Source organism: Cygnus olor, chromosome 1 (assembly GCF_009769625.2).
Source record: "Cygnus olor isolate bCygOlo1 chromosome 1, bCygOlo1.pri.v2, whole genome shotgun sequence".
NCBI classification, from domain to species: domain Eukaryota; kingdom Metazoa; phylum Chordata; class Aves; order Anseriformes; family Anatidae; genus Cygnus; species Cygnus olor.
In genome coordinates this window covers 139,595,265-139,615,139 of record NC_049169.1, presented here as the reverse complement: position 1 = coordinate 139,615,139, position 19,875 = coordinate 139,595,265, and positions in this window count along the sequence as shown.

Genomic DNA, 19,875 nt, shown 5'->3' with positions numbered 1-19,875 from the left:
CATTTTTACTCAAAGAGGAAATAACCCTTTTCTGGAATTCAGGTTTTTCCTGACTTCTTGGAAACAGGGAGTTGAAAGTGTTCGAGTACTCTTTCCCTTTGAAACCTTCTTAAAATAGTTTTAAATATCTGCCACTTCTGAAAGGTTTTAAGTTCCCTGGGGGGTGTAATTCTGCTGACATTGATGGCTCTGCAGCAGAAACTCGGGTTCTGCAGTTTCTTCAGTGAGTTGCACTGCCCTTTGCTTGGCAAGGAAAGCTCGTGACGTGGGTCCAAACCCAGCCACGAGTGTCTTCTGCTGTGTTTTTCTCAGGCTGTGCCCAGCATTCAGGCAGGTCCGACGCTGATCTAGCAGTGGCTGAGCACTCCACTTACCTGGGTCATCACTCACACAGGAGGGCAAGGGCAGTCCTCACACACGTTCAGTAAGGACAAAGAGGAGTATTTGATCATTTACCTGTGGCACCAGCCCTTCCAAGAAAATGACTATAAATCAAAAAGCAAAGCTCCCTGATGTTACCAGCAGAGAGGTAAAAGGCTCATAATTCTTACGGAACAAATCACATGCAAGTGAGTCATTCGTAATTGCTTTATAAAAATAGTGAAAAACGCTGTCTTATTCTGTACTTGATTAAGCACGTGTATAACTTTAGTCAAAAGAACCTGTCTTGTGAGCATAAAGCTGCAGTAATAAGGCTCAGGGAGAAGAGCACCTTGCGGAAAATACGAATCCCGGAGCCAAAAATGTCTTCGGGAGATGCAGTTCTCTTCTAAAGCACATCTGCCATGGAAAGATTTGCTTCTGTGCAGAGAGGAGCTTGTGCTTGTGATTTTCATCTGTCGTTGTGTAAATAAAACTGGCTCCCAAGTAAGGATGGTAGAAGCAGGGATTTCACCCATCTAAAATTGATTTGTTTCATACCATATTTTTTTATCTACCTGGATACTAGATTAGAAAGATAGGTCAACTGTGTTTTCTCTTTGAATAGTTACATTTTTGCTCATAATCCAGTTTTCTCCCTGCAGTAAAGGTATCAGCTAAACTCTGAATACAAAATAAAACCAAGGCAAACACTTGGATGCAACACCCTAGAAGTGTAAAACTCATCCTATGATGACGTTTCACAAACTTTTTTTTAAGCTAATAGTGTGCTAGCAAGGCAGTTCACCATCTCTAAAGCCCAATTCAGTCCAAAGATTTTTTTTTATTCATGTATGTATAAAAATAAACACGAATGTATGATTTTGTGCGGAAAAGTATTTTCTTCAAGGGGTGTTTCCTGAGAGCACCATGCAATCTGACGCCCACCCACCTGTGGCTCTCCTACTGATCAGCGAGAAAATTCAGCGTTCTCCCAATCAATACTTCAAGAGCCTGCACAGGAAAAGAAAGCCTCAGAATGCACTTGGAGAGTGGAGCACGGTGTGTTAATGTGGTGGTTAACAGGTCCATCAACACAGCCCTGTTGGGGGCTGTCTCTCTACCCTGTTTTAGAAAGGCTTCATCTCATCCACTTGCCTGGCTCCCCCGCCAATCCCCTATGGGCAGAGGTCTGCCTGCTGCATTTATGAGCTCCAGCCTGGTTGGCTTTAGTCCTCCCTGACCCTACGGACCTGCTGGGATCCAAACATGAACATGTAAGTCTATGCGCACAAGGTGTCCCCTGCAAGAGTGGCAGCTCTGCTTGTTGTTAATACCTTGTTAGCACCTTATCAAGGCAGTCCAGGGACTGTCCAGTGCACCCTAAAAGAGATGTCTACATCTGCTCTTCAGACCTACATGAAAACACTTAAATTTAAGTGTCATCTGTGAGGTACGTCCCAGCTGTTGTGGCACTGGTAGAGGGACAGGCTGCTAACACCACTCCTCCTGCTCCCAGTCCAGGGACGCCGGGGCTGTCCCCTCCCAGCAGAGCTGGTGGACCTCCGAGTTCCCAGAGGGAAGGACACCTTCAGGGGGTCTGAGCTCCCCTGCTGCTGGCAATTGGAACATCAGAATGCCTCCGGGTACTTTTCCAACGTATACATTTGGATGTCAAGTGTATGCTCGAAGCTCTTTCTGGCAAATAGGCACCCTGAATGGTGCAGATGTCCTGTTGTTGTTTGAAGGATAAGAGCAAATGATAAGCTAATTCGATACTCAGTATACTAGGGGTTCATACATTGAAGAGTATTAAAGGTACTTTTTTATCAACCCTTTGCTGAAGAACATTGGGCCCAGGCCTATCTCAACTAACGGCAGGGGATATCCAAAAGGAACGAACCTCGTAGGCCAGCACTGGTACCAGACAGAAATTCAAGTTCCTCACCTGCTATCAGGTCTGTCAGAGCATGTCTCACCAGTCTTCTGTGTGTACTTCTGCAGCTATTGTAGGCTATGGCTTGCCCAAAAAAAGCACAGGTAATCCTCCTGTGCTCAGGGCTCAAAGGAAATCCTGCACTGTGCTGGGTAACGACCCAAATGCACTAACGAGAGAAGACGCCTGACTGTTGACAACAGGGACAGCATGTGTATGCATTGCACACCTGTGAGTTTTACTAGAGTACTCCTCTATAAAATTGTCTTCTTTGCTGGTGCAGGAACAAAACTAAAAGAAGTCCTCATAGCAGCTCAAACATGCCAATTTGATTAGAGGCGTAACGTGTTTTTGGTATAAACCACGGCCTTAAAATAAAAAGCAATGTTTCACCACAGGATGGCAGAATCTTCCTCTGGTCTAACAATATAATAGCAGGACTATTTGCTAAAATTAGAGCAAAATTGGAACTGTCATACTCAATCCAGCGTCTGATCAAATTGGAAGGATCTACTGAAAATGTAATTGCAGGGGCAAAAATTATATTTTTTAGAAACTCCTTTCTGTCTGTGACATCTGACCTTTTAATATCTGTCCTGAACACATGAACTTCAGGGCCTTTGTTCTTCTGCAGATTTGTCAGTGTCCCCAAACATTGTCCACTTTGTCAATGTGTCAATGCTCATGCCTGCACAGAGTATTTTTTCTTGAACCTCCTTTTGTGTCACAGAACTATAGAAATCACAACACGCTTGGGAAATGTGTTTAGAAAGATGCCATAGTTGGCAATACAATATAATCCCTTAAAAATACAAATATAATACTAGTTACTGATGTTAAAGCTCAGGTAATATATGCTTGGGCCAGAAATGACAATTTTTTAAAGATGAGTATATTAAATTTCTGTTAAGAGGATGTGGTGTTTTGAAATTGTTGTTGGAACTTTTCAGGAACTATTTTTAAATAGAGAAGAATTCAAGTTCAGAACCACTATATCTCCTTTTATATGCGGTATATACTGAGCAGCTTCATTACTTCATCTGAGCAAAAGGAGAAGGAAATGAGGTAAGCCTTCACCACTGCCAATCAGGAAGACAAACTTTGTTCGTAACCTCAGAGGGTTTGTTATTAGTTTCTATCAAGCAGACAGAGACTACTAGTTTTCATTAGCAGAGACCACTAACTAGTTCTGATCATTGTTAAGAACCCCAAACTCTGTTTCTTTTCTGAGACATACATCCATGGGTTGTATATCCACATGAAACCTTGCTGAAAGTTTTCACGAAGGTTTGAGGAGCGTTCAAAATGTAGCAAATCTTGTGTGACTTGGCAATCATTATTTTAACAGCATATTATTTTAAATGTTCAAAAGGAAAACTTTCTCCAAATGATTGACTTTCATGTGGAAAACAAGAAATTTGCAATTAGATCAGAAAGGACAAAAACTATGGTGGGACATAAAAAAGTTGTTTTAGTGCATGCAATGCCCATGGGTTTTTGACTTCTGCAGTATCCTTGGCAATGAGTTCAATTAATTCATTATATACTTTGTTCAGAGTATGTCTTTAGAAGTCTTTGTTAATATTATTTTTACCCTCTCTTTCCAGGTCATTTCTGAATAGTCTAAGCTACAACTTTTTGTTGAAATGATTTTAGCCTGAAAGAACCAAAATAGCATTTAGAGTGATAGGAATTGAAATATGCTTTGAATCTCAGCAAAAACAACAGGTTATGATAGAAGAAGTAAAAGAGAAAGCGAACAGGGCATTATGAGGGAAAACAAACCAGATATTGTGCAGACATTTTCAGAAGGCTGGGGGATGCCACTTTGGTTGCAATGATTGAACATCTTCCCACATCTCAGCAGGTGCGGTGCTAGAGCAAGGCTCGAGTAGGCAGGAGCAGCTCATGTGGGCAAACCCTAGCAAGGGGTGGAAGCTGCCTGCTCTCCTGCCTCTGGCAATTACCACCTGGGTCAGGATTACAGTTTATCTTGATTGCAATGACCCCCTGGTTGCCTAGGATGAGACCCCATCTCCCCTCCATGTAAAGCAGCTCTCCTGGCATGGTCTCCAAAGAGCATCTTAACCCTGAAAACTGCAGAACTGCATTTCCTCTGTCAGTGCTCATCAAAGTGTGCCAGAGGGTAAGAGGGCCTCGAGAACATCTGGATTATAATTAAACGGGAATTTACAGTAACTAGACCTAAGTGGCTTGAACAACATATTTACTGCTGATAAAGCCAGACAATCCTCTGTGTTCCCTTCTGTCCTGAATAGAACACAACTTTATTTGTATTTGTATTTATATTTGTATTTGTATTTGTTCTTGTACTGAGAGAGTGGTGGGAAATCTTCTTCACCAGAAGGCCAGTTTCAGGTCTGATAAAAGACCTCACTCAGTAGTGTTGTCATTCGCCTGTATGCTGGGCTCAGTGGAGAGATACAGGATTCAAGCTGCCAATTAAGAAATACAACACTGGATTGGGGGAAAAAAACCATCAGACATGATGCTTGCAAATATCTTACTAAAGGTACAGTGAAAGTACACAAAGAGTTTGCTTCACCTCTAGTTTATTTTTATAAAGGCCTTTTCATTCAGCAGGGGCACGTCAGGATAAATACCCGTCACCTGGACTCAACGCTTGTGTGCCACTGAGTGGCATAATCTGCTAGCAGGGTAGCACTTAGCTGTTACACCTGAATTAAACACAAAATGTTCTATGGTCTCATGCTAGCATGCCTGGGGTGACCCTAACTAGATTTTTCAACCTGTGAACCTAGAGAGGCTGCTGGAAGTTGGTTGTCCTGACCACGACCTGACAGACAAGGGTCAAAATAAGGTTCTTGGCTTCTTTCTCCTGAGACCATGCAATGAGTAGGCCATGCCTCTTTGTTCGCTCTTTTCTCACAGAAGCAGCTGTCTGCTCAGTCCTTGGGTTTTTATTTTTCTTTCATTGGGTGCTCACCTCTCCCAGTAACCATCCATGGAGAGCGCCATCCACACACATGGGAATCCCATGAGACCTCCTCTTGTGACTTATACCCACAGTAGCACTAATGTTGGTGTCTCACATTTGACACATCTCTGTTTCCTTGTAGTTAGATAGGCAACTGCAGGCAACATTTCTGCTCCTTTAATGCATGGGACACAGCTAACAGGGGCTCAGTGCACCTGCTAACAAAATGTGGGGCTTTGGAGGGCAGGTCAGGTGTTGGCACCATGCAGCTGCCATGCCCTCAGCCACCACATTGTGGATTTGCTTTGGAAGGAGCTGATGAACTAATGTGGAATACCAAATCTAATGTTTCAAAATCCTTGGGTATACCAATGCTTCAAAGCACCATAAAATGTCAGCAACTTCAGGGATGGAAGAGTTACAGCAAAATTATGGCTTAACCTGTCACAAAGAGTAGGCTCTGAAAAAATAGTAATCCTTCCCGTGTTTTGCAATGTTTGTCTTTGTTTGGCCTTGATATAAAGCTGATGTCACACTGAGAAGTCATTGCTGAGTGTTTAACAGAAAAATAGTGTACAACCTTGTGCCTATAAACTAATCCTTAATTTTTGCTTGTGCTTTGAACATTCATTTAATTCTTCTATTTGCTGTCTTTCCTTCTGCAAGGTTATCCTTGCTGAATTAGTGTCCCTGTGACATGTTGCTATCTTTCAGTGTTAATGTCAAAGATAAGGGGCTCTCTGCATCTCTATCCCCATCTGTAAAACAACTCATCTAACCTCAGAAAAGCACATAAAAAGCCTTTGGTCCTCCCTTTATTAGTATCACCCACTCTGTTAATGACTGGCTGTGGTGGTTTTACCCAGTCGAGCAGCTGACTCTACCACAGCTACTGTCTCATCCCCCTCCTCAGAGGGAAAGGGGGAGAAAATACAATGAAAAGGGCTCAAGGGTTGAGATAAGGACAGGGAGATCACTCAACAGTTATTGTCACAGGCAAAACAGACTCAGCATAAGGAGATTAATATAATTTATACCTATTACAAAAGCTAGAGCAGTGAGAAACAAACAAACTAAAAACACCTTGCCCCATCCACCCTCTTCTACCTCCTCCCCCTGAGTGGTGCAGGTGAATGGGGAATGGGGGCTGTGGTCAGTCCCTAACGCTTCAACTCCGCTGCTTCTTCACAGTCACGCTCTGCCCCTGCTCCACGTGGGGTCCCTCCCACGGGATGCCGTCCTTCCTGAACTGACCTGCGGGGGCTGCCCACAGGCAGCAGCTCTTCAAGAACTGCTCCCACATGGCTCCGCACCAGGGGTCCATCCCCCAGGAGCAAACTGCTCCAGCAACGGGTCCCCCACAGGTGGGCGGCAGCTCCCCCCAGACCCCCTGCTCCTGCGTGGGCTCCTCTCCACGGGCTGCAGCTCCGGCCCAGGGCCTGCTCCTGTGGGGGCTCTCCATGGGCGCAGCCTCTCCAGGCCACATCCACCTGCTCCACCGGGGGCTCCTCCGGGCTGCAGCGTGGAGATCTGCTCCATGTGGGACCCATGGGCTGCAGGGACAGCCTGCTCCACCAGGGGCCTCTCCACAGCCGCAGGGGAACTGCTGCTGTGCCTGGAGCACCTCCTGCCCTCCTGCTGCACTGACCTTGGGGGCTGCAGGGCTGCTTCTCTCACATTTCCTCACTCCTCTCTCCCAGCTGCTGTTGCACAGCAGCTTTTCCCTTTCCTAAATCTGCTCTCCAGAGGCCCACCCAACATTGCTTATTGGCTCGGCTCTGGCCAGCGGCAGGAGCCTTTGGAGCTGACTGAAACTGGCCCTTACCTAACATGCGGCATCTTCTGTACTATTCTCACAGATGCCATGCCTGCAGCCTCCCGGTACCAAAACCTTGCAATGTAAACCCAATACATTGGCTAATTAAGAAGTTTTCACTTATGGCCTAACCCTGCTCTGTACGGTCAGGATGAAACGCAAGGGTTTCTTAACCAGGATCCTGAGGGTTAATTCCTGTCCTCTGGCACAAGGACATGAGAGGAGAATCACAATCCGTGCCTCAGATGTGGGGAAAGAGTCCCAGTGCTCATCTCCAGCCCCAGAAATTGGTAAAATCCTGTGTATGCCGGGTAGTCCGTCTGCTGGAGGAGTCCATCTGCTCGTTTTACTGTACAGCATCACTGCTCATCCCGTGCTCCCCCTGGCTTCAGATGCACTGCCTGCCTATATGATTTCTCTTCGGGGATAAATGTCACCTATCTAGAGGCTTGTGCTCAAGCAAGCAGTTTCACCCAACAGTTCAAGTCCTCACAACCCTTCTGCAGGCTTGAATGGCCCCTGAGTTCTTGTACTGGCCCTCTGCGTGGTTGTAAACCATCACCTCAGGACACAGCTCTCTGGTTTGCCGAGGTGGAAATCTGCTTTTGCTTCAGAAAATGGGGTATGATTTGCAGAGGAATTTGGGATGAGATGGGAGACGCCATCTTTGTGACTTACTCTCTTGGACAGAATGCAAAGTAGGGTAAAGATTGTATGGCAGCAACGGGGAATCAGTAGGCATGTGCTTGACACAGTTATCCAGGCAGACTGGATGGAGCAAACATATTCGATGATAAATCTCTGGTCTTTGCATTATTGCTGGGTTTTAAAATCTTTGCTGTGTGCATATGTAAAGGTGCTGGGAGGGAATTCAGGCACCCTTGGGGCAGAATGGCTGGCTGCAGCCACCTCTGCCTTCTTGGCCAAGGGCTTGTGCTGAGGAGGTCTTTCCACAGCTGCTGTGATTCCTCCTTGGGTTTCCTCTGTGTTTCTGGGACACCTAATTGGACTCAGCTGGCTACAGGGCTTTGTGTGGTGAAGAAGCAGGAAAATGGGAAAGGATGGGTCTCTCTCAGTGGGATGTGGCTGCAACACATCCAGGCAGCTGGAACAATGAGCTCTCAGAAAGCCAAGTTGAAGCAGGTAGGATTTCACAGAATCATAAAATCATAGAATCATTAATGTTGAAAAAGACCTCCATGATCATCTGGTCCAACCATTCCCCTACTCGATGTCACACACTAAACCATGTCCCTAAACACCATGTCCAACCTTTCCTTAAACACCTCCAAGGATGGTGACTCCAGCACTTTCATGGGCAACCCATTCCAGTGCCTGACTGCTCTTTTTGAGAAGAAATCTCCAACTTGAGGCCATTCCCTCTAGTCCTATCACTAGTTATCTGTGAGAAGAGGCTGACCCCAGCTCCTCACAGCTTCCTTTCAGGTAGCTGTAGAGAGCAATGAGGTCTCCCCTGAGCCTCCTCTTCTCCAGACTAAACAAGCCCTGTTCCCTCAGCCGCTCCTCACAGGACTTGTGCTCCAGGCCCTTCACCAGCTTCGTAGCCCTTCTCGGACACGCTCCAGGGCCTCGATGTCCTTCTTGTAGTGAGGGGCCCAAAGCTGAGCACAGCACTCGAGGTGCAGCCTCACCGGAGCAGAGTCCAGGGGGACAATCACCTCCCTGGTGCTGGCTGCACTATTCCTGATACAAGCCAGGATGCTTGGCCTTCTTGTCCACCTGGGCACACTGCTGGCTCATGTTCAGGAGAGCATCAATCAGCACCCCCAGGTCCTTTTCCTCTGCACAGCTTTCCAGCCACCCTGCCCCAAGCCTGTAGCGCTGCATGGGGTTGTTGTGGCCAAAGTGCAGGACCTGGCACTTAGCTATGTTGAACCTCATCCCATTGGCCTCTGCCCATCGATCCAACCTGTCCAGGTCCCTCTGCAGGGCCTTCCTACCCTCTGACAGACCGACACTTCCCCCCAACTTGGTGTCGTCTGCAAACTTACGAGGGTGCACTCAATTTCCTCATCCAAATCATCAATAAAGATATTAAAGAAGATGGGACCCAACACCAACCCTGGGAACACCACTGGTGACCTGTCACCAGCTGGATTTCACTCCATTCACCACCACTCTCTGGGCCTGGCTGTCCAGCCAGGTTTTAACCCAGCCAAGAGTGTACCTGTCCAAGCCATGGGCTGCCAGCTTCTCCAGGAGAATACTGTGGGAGACTGTGTCAAAGGCTTTGCTGAAGTCTAGGTAGACTACATCAACTGCCTTTCCCTCAACCACCAGGCGGTTCACTGAGTCACAGAGGGAGATGAGGTTGGTCAGGCAGGACTCGCCTTTCATGAACCCATGCTGACTGGGCCTAAGCCCCCGGTTGTCCCACACATGCTGCGTGATTGCATTCAAGATGACCTGTTCCATCACTTTCCTGACACCATGACCAGGCTCACAGGCCTGTAGTTCCCCGGCTCCTCCTTATGACCCTTCTTATAGATGGGTGTCACATTACCAAGTCTCCAGTCATTCAGGCCCTCTCTGGATGACCATGACTGCTGATAGATGATGGAAAGTGGATTGGCAATCACATATGCCACACTCCTTAGCACCCTTGGGTGGATCCCATCTGGCCCCATGGACTTGTGACAGTCCAGGTGGAGCAGCAGGTCTCTAACTGTTTCCACCTGTATTATGGGGGGTTTCTTCTGCTCCCTGTCCCAGACTTCCAGGTCGGGAAGATGAGTACCCCAGGATAAGTGGTCTGACAAGTAAAGACAGATGTAAGAAGGCATTGAGAACCTCAGTCTTTTCCTTATCCTCAGTATTCTTGTTCCACCCTGCATCCAGTAAAGAATGGAGATTCTCCTTGGCCCTCCTCTTACCATTAATATATTGTAAAAACATTTTTTATTATCCTTATCCATAGTGGCCACGTTGAGCTCGTGCTGGGCTTTAGCCTTCCTGATTTTTTTCTCTGCATATGCTGGCAACTTCCTTGTACTATCATGAGTTGCTTGCCCCTTCTTCCACTGGACATAAACTCTCTTTTTCTCCCGGACACTCAGCAAAAGTTCTCTCTTCAGCCACACCAGTCTTCTTCCCCACCGGCTCATCTTACAGCACACAGGGTCAGCCTGCTCCTGCGCATTTGAGAGTTCCTTCTTGAGGAGTGTCCAGCCTTCCTGGACCCCTCATTTCCCACAGCATGAAGTCTGCTTGTGGGCTTTGTCCAGGATAAATGGGAGACGTACACGTGTATATGGACTGAAGTGGGTTTGTGCTGAGAGGAGCATCTACAGTTCTTGTGGAAAAAAACTGCAGGAATGTCTTTGCAAATTCAGCTCTTCATTATTATTATTATTATTTTGCATAAGAAAATAGAAAAGCTTCATGGTGTGGAGGTGAAACTCCTCAAGTCTCCCCAGAAATGGTGGCTCACATTCCTGGAGCCTCTTATTCCCTTGATGGTCTTTGGAGGGTAATGAAGTGATCTGTGGAGAGACTCCTTCAGCTATTCGTCTTCCCGGGACTGATTGGTGTGCAGAGAATTAAAGCCCAGAAGACAGCGGCCATTCCCACAGCCTCAATACATTTCATTTCTGTAAGTGGAAGAAAGGCTCCAAAAGAATTATTCATCCCCCCACCCCCCCCAAAACTTCCTCCTTTGCTGCTCTGTAAATTAAATCTTGCAAGGATTTTTCTCCAGAGCAGACTCTTAGGGTAAGTGCAAAACTCATTAAACAAAATCAAATGTTCAACCCTTCCCTGTAATTTCCCTCTCCAGTTGCCCTCTTAAAAAAAAAAAATCATAAAAATGAAACAGAAAAAGGTAGGAGTGTCCGTTTTGCTACTAAGCAGAAAGGCTGAGCTGAGCCCTGGTGCAAGCAGTGGGATCATCCCCCCGTCGGTGGGACTGACTGAGAATGGAGAAGCGGTCTTGAAAGCAGGTGCTGGGATGCTGAGCCCCAGGGACAGCTGGCAGATAGCAGGGCTGAGGCACAAGTCTTCTCTTAGGAGCCCAGCCCCAGGCCACCCCTGGGTGCAGGGCTGTGCGCAGGCAGCATGTCCAGCAGCAGTTTGAGAAAGGACTCGAACTGGCCTTATACTGGCTGCAGATGTGCTCAGGGTGGCTTTAGCAACGAAGAGAAGTGCTGTGGAGATGTGTCAGCTTCAAGGAAATGCAACAAGTGAGTTACACCTATGGCTTTCAGATGGAGGCACGAGCAGCTAAACTGCACAAGGGAATAAAATGTCAAGGTGATGTCAAACAGTGCTCCCTGCAGGAGCTCTGCCACTTTGAAAATACAATGCCATTGAACAAGAATACAGTGGAAAACACAGCTTCCTAAAGGCTTGAGGGGGACTTTACTGGGATCTATGGGTGTCTGAAGCAGCGACACTTCTGGGCTGTACCTCCTGAAGGTGTTTGGTAGGAGCACCAGCACCCGCGTGGCAGCTGTCCTCTGCCCTGCTGTGAACTGACGTCTTCATAACTCTCTGTCAGCGAACCGTATGAGCTGCAGTTCAGAGTAATCAGTCTCTCTTGGGAAGTTACCATTTGACTTTCTCACTTGCCCTTACTAAGTAATACCATAAATCTTTGAACCGTCTGGCTGCCTCTGATCTGGCTGCAAGGCTGTTGCGTACTTGGTGACTGGAGCAGAGGAGGAGGGAGGAAAGCAACTCTGCTTTGTGCTGAAGTCATTGAGAGCACTGAAAAAAAAGGGTGGGTATGGTTTGCAATCCTAATTAAATGAGTTTGCATCGTTAAAGTTTGTGCTATCACACTGCAGAGCTGGGGAGGAATGTCTATTTCCGTAAGCGCATGCTCTTTGGGAAAGTGAAAAGCTATGTTTAGTTGAATCTTGAAAAGACTCTTTATAATAGGATCCTGTCAATAGCAGAACTCACAGGTTATTTGTAAATGGCAGCTCTGTAAAGTACAAAACAAAGCATTTGGATGAGACAGACTGGGGTGGATACACCTCTTGCAGCTGAAGAATGGGGCAAACCAGGTTTGACCCTGGCTTGCAGCACAAAACCCCAGCGTGACAAGTAAAGGCCATCCAGACAAACCTTTGGGCTTCTCAAGGGTGGGATTCATCTCACCTGAGTTCAGAGCTTCCAGTCACCTCGAGTCCCTTTGGAGGTTAACAAACAGGCTCATTGCACGTCCACCAAAACGTGAAGCTGACCCAGCTCTTCGTTCCTGGTTATCTGGGTGCAGCTGCCTGCTTTGCCCCTTCATGCAGGCCAAGGGGAGCTTTCCAGTCCCCTCCACATTCGTTATCTGTGTTGTTGTGAAGTACAAATTGAGAGGACAGACCCATTTATAGGCTGGAGTTTAGCAGGTATTATCTAGTGGGCAGCTATCCTGGGGTGGATCAAGCATTATGAAGGGGTATTAGAGGCCAGACAGGAAGACATGCCATGGTAGGTGCTCCATGGAGAGACAGCCTGGTCTGCTGAAGCTACATTGGCCTCATTACACCATGGCAAGGGACTGGGATCTTCACAGAGACTGCTTTGCTCTGAATCTCTTTGCTCTGAGTTTGCAGAGAAATGAGAGTGATAGCTGTGCCAAGCAGTGCATTAAAAAAAAAAAAAGAAAAAAGAAAAAAAAAAAGAGGCAAATTGTACTCAATATTTGCAATCTATCAGCCACATCTATCAACAATCGTATCTATTAACATGATTACTATTGATAATGCACCCTTCAGTTCTGAGCTTCTTAATTTGAGCATTCATGGCAATCAGGTACCTGCTGAAAAGGTTCTGATTTTTTTCTCCTGAATATTATTAGACAAATTATTGTCCAATGATCAGAAATCTTTGAAAAATGCCTTCCTCTGGGGTTCAATTTTGGCACCCTTTTTAAATTTTTTTTTTTTTATTAACTTTTGCACTCTGTGAAATGTCTGCAACAAGAGCAGAAATGGAGACGGGAAAAACACATCCGTGAGACAGTTCAGTGCTGAAACTCAGCTGCAGCACTCAGATTTGAATGAGACAGCAAAGTAGGACAAACCTTTTACTCCTGGATGCTCTTGAGGTCAAAAGGGAGGAAAATGCACCATTCAGCTATCGAGATTTCCAGTTTCTGAGGCAATCACTTATTTTTGCTGTTATCAGCTACTCGTACTACTGTGCAGTATAAAAAAAATGACTCTCCCACCCTTGTATATCCTTGTATTGTGCTTGTTTATGCAATTTTGCAAGGCACTTAGGAAACAACCAGGGGAAGCTTGATGCTGAGCTTTCCTGTAATATTATACATAGCCTACATGTGTGAGTGTATGTGTTTATGTAAGAATATATACATGTATTTCTCTGGAGGATGGCATAGTCAGGCTTCTCTGGATACATTTAGGTACGCCCTAAGTAGACGAGTGTGTCTTATTATAAAAAGGAAGCCTTGTGTTTATATAGATAGACACGTGTATATACACATAATTATGTTTCCACACACTCAGAAATAGAAATCAACTTGCACGAAAGGGACAAAAAGGGACAATCCTGGATCTAGAATAATAACGTATACTAAGGGCTCTGCTTCAGCCATGCGATGCATGGGTGGGATCCTACCAGAGGTGCTTGTACGCGGACTCAAGCCTTCTGCAACTCAAAACTGCTCAGAAGGAGACTGTGTGCCCTGTAGCCACAGACATGCCCACGAGGGTGTATTACACAGTGTAACCTTCTGGCTACCTGCACCCAAAATGTTTGCTGTGCACATGTCTGCAAACACCCCAGAAAGAAGGAGGGATGTGTGCCTTATGAGTAGCTCTCCAGTCCTTATGGGAAACAGCATTTCCAGCGTAAAATATACTAGGGTTTACTAGCCTTGAATTTCTTTTGGAAAAGAGAAAAAAAAATTGGTCTTCATAAAGGAAGGATGACTGTAAACCAAATTAAAAAAAAAATATATATATATATATATATAATTTTTTTGGGGGGGGATGGGAGAAATTGGCATTGTTATGCGCCAGAACAACATGAACTCCTTCCCATGTTTTGTGAGCATTAGGGAAAGCACTAGGGAACCCACTGAGCGGGATCAGCCCGGCAGCCAGCACCGGAGATAAAAGGCCAGGAGGAGGTGGCATGAGAAATCCTAATTCCCTCTAATGGTCGAGAGTGGAGGCATGAGCATCGGTTTGATCCGATGCATTTTCTGTAGTAGCACAGCAGGTCAGCCTGGAGCCGCGCCAGCCAGCTTATTCTTGGCTTGTAATAGAGTGAATAAATATCACTGCCTGCCTGTAAGGCCAGGTCCAAGTAGGTGACTTTCCCCCGGGGAAGCTCTGTCAGCCCCTCTTAGCTATGCCATGTTCCTGTGATCAGGCTGAGTGCATTATACGCCAATAACCCTCCCTGGTACTTTGAAAGCGCTGTGGGCTCAGAGACCAAGCTGCAGCTTCGAGCCAGGGAGCTGGGCTGCTCGTGGTGGTCACCACAATGGAATGGGACAGCATGGTGCTCATCTCACTGCCTCACAGTGATGCCTTCACAGGCATTTCTGACTGTCCTTCCCAAGCCTATCTCAGGTGCACGATGCACACGTGTTCAGATGCTCCAGGACAGGCATGCTCACTTGGGCAATTTCCCCATGCAGCCACGTTGCTTGTGGCTGTTGGCTTTAACATTATCGACTTTCCAAACATTTTTCCTTCTAAAAGCCTGGTGGAGATGTCCTCTATAACTAGGGAAGAAGTGTCCACCCCTACCAATCTCCACAGTGCCTGACAGCCACCAAAGACACCTCAGGAGGAAAGAGCCACCTATGGCAATCTCCTCATCCCTGTGTAGGCAGGAGCCAGCCCCTGCTGTACAGCATTTCCCTCAAGATCTCCTGGAGGACTCTGCAGCCTGCTGGGGCACCTCATGGCCAGCCCACACGATGTCCTCCAGCTTCAGAGCGAAGCCTCCAACCACCTCATCTCCCTTGCATGGAAACCCTCTTCAGGAAAGCCTTGGGTCATGGAGACCTGGTGTAGCTGGGCGCTTTCAGGAAGCTCCAGGGCTGAGGAGCACCATACTCTCTACCCATACCCCTGCCACAATGTCGGGCTGCATCCTCATGTCTTCTCTTGTCCACCTTGAAGACGATGGCACAAGAAAAGCGGCAGTGAACTTAAATCTAACAGAACATGATCTGCAAACGAAGCTGGGGAGGCCTGGATGGTCCCCAGAGCATCACATGGCATTCAGGCCCAGTTTAAATTATTTTTCAATCAGCAAGAGCGAGTGTCTTTAGCTTAACTATGTAAAAAGCCTCTGAATTACCTGTACGAACTGAATGGGCAGCAGAAGTAATTCCTGCTGGGCTTTTAAATACGCGCTTTCTTCTGCTTACTGCTGAAGGCAATCATCTCTCCTGCCTTGCAGGACTTGTAGCCTCAAAGCTCCAAAAAACCTCCCAGTCACCTTTTTGTCCCTGCAAGAGCTTGTTACTGAAATCCACTCTCCTGTTTTTTACCTTCTACCAGCAGAAGCCCATGGTTTCAGACCACAGCTGGTTGCCCGCGTGCTTCTCCAGGCTCAGCCCCTTTCTTCTCCTTTCTTTTGTGCACGTGTGGCTTCCAGTTTACCAGCTCCAACAGACAAATATGTGACTGTTACGATTATGCTCCATGCCGAGTTAAATGCTGCTAACTGTGTTAAAAGATTGCTATGGAACAAAATGACTCCTGGGCAAAAATACAGTAGTTAAATGTGGAATATGTGGGTCTATCCATGCAGTCAAAACACAATTTTTCTGTTTTCGAAAAGTGCCTGTTTTTGAAAGTGCTTTAGTTGTGCAAACATAATGCATACCTTTGTATCAAAATATACCCTAGATCAATATTGCTCTTTGAAATCACACGGGGGCTCTGCTGGAAGACAGCTGTAATGAAAATTGCTCTGCCTGGGATTTCACGTTGGGCTTTGTTTGCTCACTGAGAGCGAGCAGGGAAATGCGGATGCGCAGGGTCCTGGGCTCCTCTGAGAGCCCCGCAGCCTCTCCTTGGTGTTTGCTGGCCCAGGGGTAGGAGGCAATGGGAGTGGGGCACAGCAATTTCTTCAGCTCCTGCTAAGCCTCAAGGCACCGGGTTATAAAGTCAAGACATTATTGAGCCCTAAAAGCAGGTGTTTTTGAAAGCAACATTGATTAATTATGATCTTCTTCTCTCCTTGGTATAGTTACATTTGAATTTACGGTACCATGATACCAATTTTCTAGAAAGAAGGAAATGGAAAGAAATGTTAACACTGCTTTAAAACTGCGAAACTCTTGAGATTTTTTATTTATTTTTTATTTTTTTTTATTTTTTCCTGCAAAGGGTTATTCTGATAGATGCGTGGGGTTTGCAAAAACCCAGTAGGAACAAGCAGGTATTGTAAAAAACCAACAACACAACCATGCCATTTCCAACTGCTGATGTCCCAACTCCCTCCCTAAGGCTCCAGGCCTGCTGCGCTCTCTTGTCTGATCTCAGCCCTTTTATTCAGTTGTCCCTGCTGGGATGAAGTCCAGCCCCACTGCCCAACAGCTCCTGGGCCAGCCCTCCCCTCCTGCCCCCCCGGCCAAGGGCCAGCTCCTGGGTTTGGGGTGATTCCCCCAGGGACCCCCATCGGTGGCTTTTCCACACACCTGCGTGCACTCGGAGGCTTTACTCAGGATTTTGTCCTCGTGGTGCAAGTGCACACGTTGTGAGATCGTCTGAGGAATGGGCGACGACTTCCTAACGGCGTTTTTTTAAGGAAACTGCATATGTTTCGCGACGCCTGCTAACAGGGCGCACAGGAGTAGCATGGAAATCAGCATCCCCCGGCCTCCGCTGAGCCTTAAAAATGCTATTTGGAGCAGTTTGTTTTAATTTTAGTGGAGAGAATTGCTTTAAAAGCTTATGCTCTCTATGGTATTATGAAACGTATGCCCTGAAAGGCATGTTATTTAATCTGTTTCCATGTTTGTGTACAATCTAATGCCAAAGGAAAAAAAAAAAAAAAAAAAGGAAAAAAGGCAATGCGGAGGTTTTCTGCTGTCCTCTCAGCTTACTGAGAATGGCTGAGATGTGAGGGCAGAGGACAAGGTATGTATATTGATCCCACTGGTATATTAATCCCACTGGTAATCTTTACAGCCAGACAAAGATGAATTAAATCTGGATGCTATACGTGGGGCGGGTGCTACACAGCGCCGCGGTCAGCTGCTCCTCTACAGCAAGCGCTCCTTCATTTTGCAGGCAGGACAAACGAGCCCATCTGCACAGCTGCTTTGCCCCGGCCGCATCCTGCTCCCTGCAGGCATCCCGCCCCAGCATCCCGCCTCCCACACCACGTGGGTTGCGCTGCATCAACTGTTGAAAAAAATAAAGAAAAAAAGAAAAGGAAAGAATAGAAAAGATCAGCGTTTCCCACAGATTTCCCCAGTCTCATGACGTATTTGTGATCAAAATACCCGAGGCCAGGTTTCCAGGGCTTCCTGTAAATGTGGGAACTAATTAAAGGATTTTTTTCTTGGCACAAGGGATCCTATTTTAGCTGTGGCTAGAGGAAATGGGACAAACCCAGGCAACAGGAGCTGCAGCGCTCCGGCTCGCGGCTCCCAAATCTATTATCAGCCATGAGTCAGCGGGTCGACCTGCTACAAGTGACCGTGCCCCCTGCGGGAGGTGGAAAGCCTTCCTGCCTGGGCATCAGGCAGCATCAGCCTTTGCCACGCGGCGAGGGCACCCCCAAATAGTGGCAGTGCCAAGGTGGGTGTGAGGTGCCTGACAGGGTAATGGCAGGATCCCAAATTTTGCTGAATATTTCGCCGGAGATGCAGAGTGCTGCACAGGGATGGGCATTTCCCTCTGGAGCAAGGCTCAGGGGGTGCAGCTTCTGCTAAAAAAAAAATAAATCAAAAAAGGAAAAAGAAGTGAGTGGCTAAGCTTAAAAGCAAGATTTAGGGCCAGCTGCCTCGCAATCACACACAATACTTTGCTGCATTCTTGCTGTACATCCTATATGTGTTATGTGCGCTAACTCTAGAAATACCTCATCTAGAAAATAACAAGAGCAACAAAAAAGCACAGAAATCTGCCTTTCTAAATCAATACAGCTGACAGGAATCAACTTATGTGAGTGAGAATGTACTTGATTTTACCTTAATTGCTTGTGTGATATTTTTTAAGGAAACCAACACTTTAAAAACTTGTTTTTTCTACTGAGAATGCAAATAAATAAAAAGGCAGCTAACTCGTTCCTAGATGGACAGGCTGTATTCCTGAGTTAATCAATGCCCTCAAAGGCAAGCAAATTAAAGTGCCGGTGGTTTAATAAACAAAGTCATACAATTTTTCAGTGATTTGTGAAAGAAAATTGCAGGGTGACCCCAGTGAACGTAGCCTGTGGAGTGAGAGGAAAGCCAAAGGCTGAGCTTTCCTTGTCTCAGCATCATCATCTCAGCAGCAGCCAGGAGACCTCTGCACGGCCCCATTTTCCTCCCTCCTGTGTCTCAATGCATCCCACCATGTCCTGCTGCATCCCACTGCCCTGTCCCTGATGGTGAGCTCGTGTACTCTTTCCAGCGGTGCTGATTCAGGGGAAAGATGCTGCTGTCCCAACTGCCCTCCCTGGCTCACATAAAGATGGCACCTAGATGTAAGCAGCATGGTTTATTCAGTTTATGCCCATTGAATAAATTACATCACAGAGGTAGTTTAGGCTGGGAAGATGGCTTGCTCCCCAGTCTATAAATGAATATCCATGTTGGTTGCAGAGGACCAGAGTGGGGTGAGGATGCTGAATGCCAGGTTTTACAGAACCACACATTCCACCAAGGAGAGGAAAAGAAAGAAAACACCTTCCAAAAACCAAGCACCAGCACATCAGGCAGAGCAAGCTGCCGCTCTCATCACCGGTGCCGTAATGTGGGCAGTAACAGGAGGTTTTTGGGGTGAAGCCCTGCAGGACTCAGCCTTGTGGGCACCACCTCCTCCGGCAGTACCCCTGGGGAAGCAGCGGCCACCTCTCCTCATTCTGCTTTTGCAAAACCTCTTCAGCAGTTTTGCTTTTCCTGCCGTGGCTTGCACCTCTGCATTGATGCCAGAAACAAACTTAATGCCCCCACTATTCTCCTTTCTCTGCTGGCTTCCTTGTTGTTTCTTTATTGTGCCCAAAGCCCAGCAGCCCACCCCTGCACCGCATGTGTAGAGCTCTGGGAAGGGAAAGCCCTGCATGGAAAATTGTTAACCACAGGAGAGAGGGATGGGGCCAAATTTCCTAATGGGGGGAGGGCTTCTTTGCACTGGGGCAATGGAGGGACAAAAGGGCTTTTGAACTTCAAGCAGCTGACTAAGAAAGAAAAGCCTACACTGTGGTAATACGGCCACTTACATTTCCCCTTGACTTTTTCCTGCTCCCAACAAACTAGGAACAACTGAAAATGCAAATTGCTCCTCTCTTCAGACAATGCCTCTGATAAATTACCTTTAAGAACTGTTCAAGAGCCTATTACTTAAACCTGAAGATGTCTGCGTGCTTCTTTCTGCTGGGTTTGAAAAATGAAATCTTTCTCCTCCACCCCAGGGGGCCGTGGACAGAAAGTACTGGCAGTGCACCTGTGCCTGTGAAGTTATTCATCTGGTGGAGATCCCCAGGTGCTCACAGCCCCAGGGGGACTTGTGTCCCAGACCTGGTCCTTGTTCTCTGCCCTGCCTTTTGCAAAAATGTGATATTGTAGGTTTTGTTCTTATAATGGACCTCTGGGGCACAGAGTGAACCCTGGCTGCAGCACGTGAGATGACACTGCAAAGTCCTACG